Source organism: Elephantulus edwardii, unplaced genomic scaffold, assembly GCF_000299155.1.
Source record: "Elephantulus edwardii isolate Elephantulus edwardi_28Jun2011 unplaced genomic scaffold, EleEdw1.0 scaffold00019, whole genome shotgun sequence".
Taxonomy (NCBI): Eukaryota; Metazoa; Chordata; class Mammalia; order Macroscelidea; family Macroscelididae; genus Elephantulus; species Elephantulus edwardii.
In genome coordinates, this window is record NW_006399769.1 from 9,676,814 (window position 1) to 9,685,314 (window position 8,501).

The window sequence follows — 8,501 nt, forward strand, 5'->3', positions numbered from 1 at the left end:
CGTAGCTTCTTGCCACTAGGCCACCAAATAACAAAAACCTCCAAATATAACTGTTGATACTTGGGGTGCGCCAGACCTAAAGGAAACTAAAACCTGGATACACGAAGAGTACCCATCCAAGGCCCAGACTGAGGGAGATAGATCATAACCCAAGATAGCAGAGTGTCAATCCCAGAGAGTGGGGGAAACTTCAGGGGATTTCTTAAAACCTTGACCACTGGGGTCATCACTAGTGTTTGGACAAGACCCAGGATATCTTGCAATGTTGGGAGCAGTTCTCTAACAAGCAAAATTTTTGTTTTTGTTTTTAGTAGAATCTTTTTTTTTTATTCAGAAAAAAAACCCCAAAACCAAAAAGTTTCGAACCACACACAGGACAGGTATGGGTAGGGGGAAGTATCTGTCCATCCAGCCCTGCCCCCTGCCCATGTGGTTTTGGCAGCAATAAAGGATGTGGGGTAATGGCCAAAAAAAAATAAAAATGGTGTATGTGTGTGGGAAGGATAGGGGTGCAAAAGCAGTGGGGAGTGGTGGGGAAAGGGGCAGACAAGGTCAGTACTGGGCACGCCGCAGGTGAGAGGCTATTTCATAACACTTCTTGTTGATCATACCACCGTGGACACCTTCTTTGCCCATCAGCAGGAGTATTGTCTTGGCAGTCATGGTGACAGTAAGGTTGAAGATAGGTGCGCCGCCAGTACTCTTGGTGCGAAGATCCATGGTATATTCCCCATCCACCAGCAGTGAGTCCCTGATCACTGAACATTTCTGGCCCCCAAGTGTCAGCCCATTCACAAAAAAAAAAAAAAAACTTGACTGGTCTTTGCCAAGAAGAACTCCAACCTCAGCTGGCGTGATGTTGACGAAGGTTTTCCCGGGGACAGCGGCCCAGACGGAGGGTGAGAGTCCTTAGAGCCCACGATGGCCGCGTCCTGACAGGTCCCGTCCGCCAGGAGGTTGTCGATGTAGGCGTTCCACCCGGCCATGTCTCTTCTATTGGACTGTTCTAAGTGGTGTTGCTGGGGCCGCCGGGAGAGCCCTGGCTGCCTGGGTCTGGCAGGCGGGGGAAGCGGAGAGCTTGGGGCACGCGCTACCGTCCAGACCTCGGCGGCTCCTCTAGCTGTGCAGCAGCCCTCGCACCGCCACTTCGACAACAAGCAACTTTGACACCAGGAGAACGTGGGCGGGAACCCTAGGAGGGGCAAGCAGAGGGCTGGGGAGCTGGAAAGGGGCCTCCAACTTGGTGACGCCTCCTGGGAGGGCCTCTTGCGTAGTTGTCTTCAGGCACGTGGGTTTTCGTCAGCACAGGCATATTTTAAGTAGAGGCAGAAAGGCAAGCCAAGGCCAGAAGTGAAAACATGCAGGGTATTTTCTCAGAAGAATTTGCTCCAGGTTTGGGCAGTGGAGACAAAACTGGGAACGCATGATATGTCTTGAACTGCCGCTCCAAGAAGCTTGGATTTCACTTCCTGAGAAGTGGAGAGTCCCAGGAAGTTCATGAACAAGGTAGCAAACAGTGCTTACCAAGGATGAATGTGGGTGCCCAGCTGAGGATGAGTGAAGACATCCGCTCCACCCCTGGCGCTGAGATTTCCACTGTCTGGGCCACAGTCTTCCCTGCAAAATGCAGCTAACTCTAGCCACATGCAAATAGCTGTAAGGATTGCCTCCTATTGTGCCATCCTAGGTGTCATCGAACTGACGTTGATGCATAGCCATCCTATGAACAGCAGATCTGAACCTCGCTATCTAGCTCGTCATGATCTCCGCCAGGCTCAAGGTCACTGTACAATCATTGTGTCAGTCCATCTCACTGATCTTCCCCTCTTTCACTTACTCTCCACTTTCTCCAGCACGCTGTCTTTTCCCAAGGACTGATTCCTACTTGACAACATGACCAAAACATGTGAGACAAAGTTTGACCATCTAAGGAGCACCTTGATTGCACTTCCTCCAAGACAGATTTGTTTTGTTTTTTGGTAATCCATGGGATGTTCAGGACTCAACACCACCATTCAAAGGCATCCATTCACCTTTGCTCTCCCTTTTTCATTGTCCAACTTTCACATGCCTGTGAAGCGATGGAAAAAGGTTTACATGAGATGCAAATATATATATATATAGTGCCCAGCACAACACTGGGTAAGTCCAGGTTATTGTTACTGTTCGTGGTTTTGGTTGTACTGGTTTCCAGCTATTATCATTACTAGCTGTTGACAGGAAAATAAATAACCACAGGAGAATTGGAAACTGAAAGGCCTCCCCCTCCCCCACCAACCACAATGGAGTTCTTGGAGAAGTTTTGGCCCTCAGAGCCCCTGTGCTCATGTTCTACAGAGAAAGGAGCTCAGACAGCTGGCCGGGGCTGGGCTAGTGTTGTACAGCAAGCAGGGAGGTGCTGTCAGAGCCAGGACGGGCCCAGCTGTCTGAACCCTGATCCTGAACACTTTCCCACCAGAGAGCATGGAGGGCCCTCCCTGCTTTGTCCTCTTTAATGTGAAGGTGAGAAGACCTTTGGCAGGAAAGGGAGAAAGGGAACTTCCATCAGAGGAGACAAGAACGGTCTCGTGGAAAGATGGGGAGAATGGAAATACCATCAACAGAGGAATGGAAAAGAAAATGAGGTTGTCATTAGGTGCTGTTGAGTTGGCTCAGACTCAGAACGACCGTGCATGAACAGAACACTGCGTGGCCTTGCGCCATCCTCCCAAGTACTGGTGCTGTGTTTGAACCCATTATTGTGGCCACTGGGTCAATCCACTTTGTTGAGGATCCTTCTCTTTCTCACTGACCCTTTCTTAGCAAGCATGATGTCTTTGACAAGCCAGAAGCATACCAACGCCCTCTGATACTCCATCCAATGTCCACAAGATCAAGCCTTGACAGCTTCCTTTCTAAAGAGCGTTCTGGCTGGGAAAGACCTGTCTTCCAGGAAAGACCCGTTTGTTCTTTTTGTCATCCATGGTTTATTCAATATATTTACCAATATCATCATTCAAATGCATCAATTCTTCATTAGTCTTCTATATACATTGTTTATTTTGTGCGCTTTTAAGGAGGGTAAAATCTCCCCAAAACCCAACCAAAAATCTCATTGCTGTCAGGTGAGAATCAATTCATTACTGCCTCTTCAGCGGGTTTCTGCAGGCTGTGAATCACATGGGTGGAGATGGCTCATCTTTCTCCCACAGAATCGCAAGTCGACTCAAACTGCCAGAGATGTGTGGCCCCAGCAGTGCAAATCCCTGCAGACGATGTCTGTCAGAACTCCCTACGTTTATCAGAGGTGATTGAAAATACCATGGCTTGGGGCAGGCACACCTGCTTCCACCAAGGGACAGTTTTGTTTTCACTGCTGCAGAGATCTTTTTTGCAACAGATAAGCCCTCTGCAACACAGTGTTCGATATCTTGACTGCTGCTGCTGCTGCCCCGGATATTGATGGTAGAACCAAATAAAATGAAAATATTGAGACTTAACAGCCTCTTAATGTGTCCTGGCCTGGATACAGCCCTTCTCTCTTCGCTTCCTCCACACTGCTGCCTTTCCTGGAAACCTTCCTGTATCTTGCCTCCACTGTGGCCTCCTGGTCCCCACGTTTCCAGGCCGCTGTCTTTCCTCGGCTGAAGTCTTGTGTGCATTCTCAGTCAGCTTCCTGAAGCTCCTTCTGCACCCTCCTAGCATTCCGCCCACTCTGCCTGTGCCGTGCAGGTTGGCTATGATCTACCACCCTCTCTGAGATGTTCCTTCAGGGTAAGCAGCGTGTCTTCCATCAACATTGCAAAGGCAGCCCTTGCAATATTCACTTTGGCACCCCCAGGGCCAGCTGAGTGCCTTCCATCTCCTGGGTGATGATAAATATTCCTTCACCAGGATTGGATTTTATCCCATCCACTGTTTGACACTTAGTAACAGGCCAACAAATCTTTGTTGAATTGACTTGAGGAAGGAATGAGGAAAGGCTGGCATTAGGGAGGCGTTTGTTCCCAATTATTTACAAGAAATAGCAGAGGCCTGAAGTTATAAATGACAACTGCCAGCCCAACTGATGGCCCATGTGTCCCAGTTTCCTGGGGCAGCGGCGGCAGCTTTGCTAACGACCACATTCCAGAAACTGGCAAGGCTGGTGCCCTGCAGAGCTGCGGGGAGGCAGGTGGGCAGAGAGGGAGAGGCGAGGCTTGGAGAAGCACCAGGCTGCTGTATTTTTGGAAGGGAAGTGAGCACTTGAGCTTGACTGTTACAGCATCCTGCTCTCTCAGCAGTTCCTTCCAGAAAGCCAATAAGAGAATCATTAACGGTGTTTTTTAATTGAGGCAGTACCTTTCACCTGAGCCACTCGAAGGTCTAACGACCGGTAGGCTGATGGCTTGGGAAGTTGCTCTAGTTAACATTCTTTTTGCAAAATGAAAGTAAATGGAGCCAAAGGCTTAGGTGGTTTTCAGAAAATGGAATTTTAAAAGAAAATTCTGAATCAGACTAGAGTTGAGGGGCCACACCTCACACTTGCTACACAAAACCACCAGGCTGCTCTAGTCTGAGGTCTAAAAGCTCAAGGTCCAAAGGCTCAGGGACTATTTAGGGCTGCAATGTGCACGTGCAAGGTCCTCAGACCTCACCCTTCCGAGTCCCTGAGGATAGGGGTTCGGAGGATGACTCATTAACCTGTGGTTTGCTCTGCGTGTACGCCTCAATCCCTACATGTTGGGTCCCAAGCACACTTTAGGCCTGCCAATTGTGTGTGGGGCCCCAGTCTTACAGTCCTCTATCAGATTGCCCTGTCATCACCAGCTCTGGCAGGATTTATGAAGCGAAAGGATGTACACCAAGCTCTGCCTAAAACAAGTGGTTCCACAGTGGGAGGAGAGAAAGGAAACCAACTTTGCTCACCAGGAACAGTCTGGACCTCCAAGGGGTGACAAGAACAGAGAAGATGGACCAACTGGGAAGGAGGCCAGGGTGAAACTCTTAGTCTGCCTTCTGTACAGAAAACACAAGGATAGTGGCAAAGTGGTCCCTGCTGCCCGCTGAGCCCCAGCACACAATTTCTAGGTCTAACTTGTCCTTCCTAACAAAGTATACCATGGACTACAGCTGCAGGGCTGAGGTGTTCATGAAAAGTCATTTGTATTAAAAACCAAAACCAAGTGAAATCCTTTTCTGAAGGCTGTGCTCATCTCACTACCCAGGGCATATGTCACAGAACACAGGCCCATGTCCTCTGGGCTCTGTTTCAGGCTATTAACTTAATGGCTCAGGTCCTTGGAAGCTCCGCTGAGGACAAAGTTACCCTGTTACATAAACATATTCATCTGGCTGAAAACATGTGCCATTGTTTTCTGAGTAATTGCCTTTGGAAGTTATGTCTCTGTGTGCATTTTTCCCCTCTTCTGAGGGCTAGGAACATTAAGTAGGCCCTTTGGAAAAATTGTAATGGCCCCAAGAAGCTCCAAGAATCACAGATTCTCCCCTGTTCTCAGTCAGATGGGGAATTGTCATTATTTTGCACCAGGTGAGGACTAGTATGAGACGATAATTAGGAGATAATGTCAGTGGCAGAGAAAGTACTGAAGCAGAGTGGCGTCTTGCAGCTCTGAGTGCTGGGGTGTGGATGGGGGCAGGGATCCTTGTGGAGATAAATGTGAGCAGCTCCAGGGGTGTCTGCGCTGAGGAGGTGACCATGGGGTCCAGCCTCTGCCAGCTGGATGACCCATCAGACCCTCAGCTCGTCCTCCCTTGAACTCCCTCCCACTGCATGTGGGAGCAGCCAAGGGACCCTGAAGCATCTCACGGCACACAGACAAGATAAGAGGCTGCGATGGAACTCAAGTCATTGAGGAGGCAACCAATTTTGTAGCAATGGTTAACTTCTAGTCATTAAATATTTTATTCTTGAAGCTTATCCCTGAAAAAAAGAATACAAAGCCTTTTTCAAGGCAGATTATACAGTTGCCAGGCAAAATCGTGGGTAACCAGGGAATAAGACCCCAGAACTGGAGCTGAGTCCTGGTGTACCCAGTGGACTGGCTGGTTCCCCAACCCTGCCAAACTTCGCAAGACAAGGACCAGTGTAAGCAAGCCTGGGCTGAGCCAGCCGAGATAGACACAGGGTTATCCGAGCACATGACACAACCCACCTTGCCTGGTGTGAGATAGGAGCATGGGTCAGTCTGGAGTGTGTGTATGTGTGTGGTGAGTGGTATGTGTGTTATATGTGTCTGTATTGTGTGTGATGTGATGATGTGTGTATGTGAGAAGCAAGGGGTGTGTGTGTGTGTGTGTGTGTGTGTGTGTGTGTGTAGGTGGAGTTGTGTGCATATGGTGTGCGAGATGTGGTGTGTGATTTGGTGGGGGGTACAGGGTGTGTGTGGGATGTGTAGTGTGTGTATGGTCTGGTGTGTATGATTCATGTGTATGTGTGATGTGGTGTGTATAACATAGTTGTGCGTGTGTATGATGTGTGTGTGCATAGTGTGGAGTTGTGTGGATGTATAGGGTGTGGGATGAGGTATCTGTGTGTAGAGCACAGGGGTGTGTGGTGTATGACTTATGATGGGGTGTGATGTGTGACACGTGTGGGATGCATGCATAGGGTGTGTGTCAAGTGTGTGATGGGGTGTATGGTATGTATGTGTGGTGTATATATGTGCGGGTTGTGTAGGATGTGGGAGGTGTGTGTAATGTGTATATGCATGGAGTGTGTGTAATGTATGTGTGGTGGGCTGCATGTTGTATGCGATGTGGGGGTGTAAGTGTAATGTGGGTGCATGGTGTGTGTGTGTAGTATGTGGGCGTGTGAGCAGTGATGTGTGGGTACATGGTGTGTGTGTGATATAAGTGTGTCTGGTATGTGTGATGTGGGGGGTGTGGGCTGTGGGGTGTGTGTGTGATGTGCATGGTGTGTGTATGATGTATATGTGCGTAGTATGTGTGATGTGGGTGTGTGTGGACTGTGTGGGTTGTGAGGTGTGTGTGTGATGTGTGCATGGTGTGTGTATGGTGTATGTGTGCATAGTATATGTGATATGGGGGTGTGGGTGTGGGCTGTGAGGGGTGTGTGCATGATGTGTGTATGGTGTATGTGTGTGTAGTATGTGTGATGTGGGGGGGTGTGGGCTGTGAGGGGCATGTGTGATGTGTGCATGGTGAATGTATGGTGTATGTGTGCGTAGTGTGTGTCATGTGTTGGTGTGTATGTGGTGTTAAGTGTGCATGTATGTGTGATGTGGGCTTGTTTATGAGACGTGTGTGTATGGTGTGTATGTTTGTGTCATATGGGGGGTGTATGTGCAATGTGTGTGTATAATGTATATTTTGGTGTGGTATGTGTGATGTGGGGGTGTGTATGCACGATGTGTGTGTTTGGTGTGTATGTTTGTGTGTGATGCGGTGTGTATGTGGTGTGTGTATGCGGTGTGTGTATGCATGCAGGCATTTTATATGTATTTATGGAAACACTGCTCCCTAATACCGTTGCTGGAATTGGATACCATGTCTTTCTAAGTCCTGGCAGCCAGTGCGGTGGGCCCGAGCTGGGTGCTTTCCTGGGGTCGCGATGGCCTGTGTGGTCTTCTCTTTGAGCTCTCCTTTCCCTCCTTCCTCCCTCCTTGCCACATGTCCTCGCTTGTTCCATTTCAGTGCTGACCAGATAGCATCCAGGCACCAAGTACTTTATTCCTCCTGGGAAGAATGATTCATATTTTATCTCTGGCTGGGTGCTTTGCACAGCACTTGGCATATAGTAGATACCCAACAAGGATTTGGGGGAGGAATAAGTAAAAACTTTTCCATCTATTTTCTGTTTTCCTTCAGAAAATTGTACAGGAGGGTGAGTTCAGTGCCTTTGGACTGTAATGAATGTGGCTGTATGAAACCCTTATCCAGCCAAGCTGGGTGTCTCAGTGAGGCTGACCTTCTGCTGTCACACAGAGCTGGGGGGTGAGGAGTGGGGAGTGGGAGGCAGGGAGTGTGGCCACTGCCCAATATCTTACTCTTGTGGGCCCAAGGCGTGATGCTCTGCTCCAAGGAGCCAGGCAGTGGGCGTGATTGCTTCAGACCAAGAGGAGTCTTGTCACTTATGACAGCTGGCTCGGTGGCAGCGTTCTTCAGGATCATGAACCAAGAAACGGCACAGATGCCACATAGACATGTTCTGGTTTTCAGTCTGAAAACATTCAGATAAGGGAGAATTAATTATAACAAGAAAATAAAAGGGAAAAAGAGTTCATCATAGCAGAATGAAGTTGATGGATTTCTAATTACTGAGATTTCTTTTCTATTGAGAAGAGACAATTAACTGTCAGAAATGGACTCTGATGAACTGTGGCTGGAGACTGATAACTGTATAAAGGCAGTGACAGGCGTGGGAGCAGGGGCGCAGGAGGACTTCAGCAACCTGGTTCAGAAATGCTGGGATTTCATGCCGGTTTAAGAGGTTTTCTGTACGTAATGTTGGGGAGCGCTGGTGGCACAGAGTAGGGGCGCTGCATGGCTAACCATAAGAG

The 8,501-nt window shown here is 48.8% G+C and overlaps 1 pseudogene; it reads right to left on the minus strand.

The window, feature by feature from the left end:
• Window positions 1-552: 552 nt before the first annotated feature.
• On the minus strand, window positions 553-986 carry LOC102861949 (annotated as a pseudogene).
• Window positions 987-8,501: the final 7,515 nt, after the last annotated feature.